Genomic DNA, 2,597 nt, shown 5'->3' with positions numbered 1-2,597 from the left:
TCGGCAAAACTTTTTGTATAATTTTAATTTTTAATTCAAACAATCATTTTTAACACTTTAAATATTAAACAAAAATTTATTTGATAACAATATTTTATTATCGCAGTTTTAATAAATAATTAATACTGATTAAGAAACCATTTTATTTGGGGAGTCTTATTATTTGGGAATTTTTAAATTCGTTAATATTATAAACTGTTCAGTAATTTTATTAGTTTTGGAATTGTATTTTTTTTAGGATAGAGAATTTTACCGAGTCGGGAATTTTACTTTTCGGGATATTTCAGCCGTCCCCATAGAATTACAGAAAATTTGCTCTAATCATAATTTCGGCGCTCGATCTTGTTGATTTTTTCCTACAGTATTATTAAAAAGAAATGCGTATGGAAATTTTTTATATCACAAAGTTAAAGATAATCTCAATTAAAAATTTAAAAATTCGCTGTACAACCAATGTTTATCCTTGGGTCTTGGCAATTTTTTTCTAATCCATTTCAGTGACTGGTAAACAGGGGTGCTTTTCTCTTAGAAAATGAGTGATTAAAATTTGAAAAAATAGGGTAGGCTTTTTTGACATCTAGGTATGTAAAAAAGCTAAACTGCAGAAAATTTAAAAACTAATTTAAGAACTATTTATACTCTTTTAAGATACCAATACAATTTGCATAACACTAATTGTAAAATTTGCAAATTTTTGGCCTTCAGTTTAGGAACTTGAATTTTAACGTTAAAATTGCTTCATTTTCAGAATACAGCCTTATAGTTTGAATTTTCAGAATTTTTCGAAATTGTTAAAAGGCGAAAAAGTTTGAATTTAAAATTTTAAAATGCGAAAATACACCATTTTCCATGTTCATTTTCAATCCAGCGAGTCACTTTCTTTAGCTTCTTTTGAAAGTCGATCCTTTGCTTTCAGTTTTCTTTTTAAACTATACCTTGAATTCAATGCATTTCAAATTAAATTTTTGCAGCTTCATTTAGGTTAAATTATACAAAGGTTTTTTGTTTTATATATAAATTAATTAAAACATTTTATTGGGTTTTCACGACTGTAATTTATAACTCTAAAATGGAATAATTGTAGCTCAAACATGAAAAAGTATATACTATACAAAAGTATATACCCCACAAATTTTTTTTTGTAAGAAAATAACGCCTGATTTTTGTAAAAATTAACAAATATATATTAAAGGTTCACTCAAGGTCATTTTTGTTCAAAAAGCTTGTTTTTGAATAAATTAACTCTTATTGTTTCCGATTTCGTTCTGTCACTTAGGGTAATTTTCTATGAAAAATATTGATTTACAAAGAATATTAGTCAAAGAATAGAATGGATTTCTTCGCCCGAGATGCAAACGTCAATTGTACTGTAAAAACAACTGGAAAAATGCAGACGAAAGCCAAATTTGGTAAAGAAAACAAACCTTTGTCGACCTATAAATACTAATTTTATCCCCCGAAAGATTTTTAAAAAATCTCTTCGAAACACTTTTATTGCAAATATTTAATTGAAGAAAAATATTTATTATAAAAATAAAAAAATTACAATTTTTACATACAATTCTTAAAATAAACAAATCTGTGTATCAAACCACAATCCAATCCGACTATTCTTTCAAAAGTTATCCGATATACAGACAACCACAACCACAATAAGGGATCGTCCATATATTACGTAACACTTTTTTCTGTCTTTATTCAAACAAAAGAAAAACGCGTTACGTAATTTATGGACGATCCCTAACGACGACGTAGACGCCAGAGAGACAGACAGATACCGATGTAAAAACTTGTTTTTCTGACTCAAGGATCCTCAAAACGTCGAAATTTAATGAAATTCGCGAAAATCATTTTTCGCATAAAATTCTACTCATTATGGATGAGAATGTGATAAAATAGTCATGGGGCCTTGAAAAAGTAGCGTTTTTCGCCTCTTGACTTTTTTCCATATCAAGCTATTTTTGCTTCAAATGTCCATTTTCGTTTGGTTTTTTGGATTTTGAAAATCCTTTAACTTTGGTAAGTTTGATTTTATCAAAAAAAGTTGTCAAGATAAATTGTTCATATTTTTTTGGACCATAAATAGCTGTCGATAAAATGTTTAAATTTTGAAAAAAGGTGGTCTCAAAAATTTTGAAAAGCTTCAATTTTTTGGATTTTTATCATAAATGGCTGTTTAACGAACTCGATCTTTCTTTTTGGTCCCTCGAACAGTGTGTCAAGCCCAATGCAATCGGACCAGTCTTTCGAAAATTATACGGTATACAGACAACAACAACGACGACGCCGGACAGACAAACAGACCCCGACGTAAAAACTTGTTTTTCTGACTCACGGGGCCTCAAAACGTCGACATTTGATAAAATCCGAAAAAGTTATTTTTCATAAAAAAACTAATACCTTCTCATTTTTGATGAGAATGTAGAAATTATCAACAAGATTGGTAGAAAACCTTTCAAAGAATAAAATTATTTTCCCGTAAGTTACAACCGAAGAATTACGATTTCAAAAAAATGAAAGTTGTTTTAAATATTAAGCTAGACTCGCGACCGGGACAAATCAGAAAATGAAAGTAAATTTGAAAATTGAACTGCAGT

At 28.6% G+C, this 2,597-nt stretch overlaps 1 protein-coding gene across 3 annotated transcripts in view; it reads right to left on the bottom strand.

Moving 5' to 3' along the window:
* Positions 1-2,597, bottom strand: part of LOC117175800 (probable serine/threonine-protein kinase kinX) — a 52,737-nt gene that overhangs the window by 1,358 nt on the left and 48,782 nt on the right. The gene's annotated exons all lie outside the window — the stretch shown is intronic.

The sequence above is a fragment of the Belonocnema kinseyi genome, chromosome 7 (genome assembly GCF_010883055.1).
Source record: "Belonocnema kinseyi isolate 2016_QV_RU_SX_M_011 chromosome 7, B_treatae_v1, whole genome shotgun sequence".
Lineage (NCBI taxonomy): Eukaryota > Metazoa > Arthropoda > Insecta > Hymenoptera > Cynipidae > Belonocnema > Belonocnema kinseyi.
The sequence above is the reverse complement of the archived record's forward strand: the minus strand, read 5'-3'. Positions and strand labels throughout refer to the sequence as shown.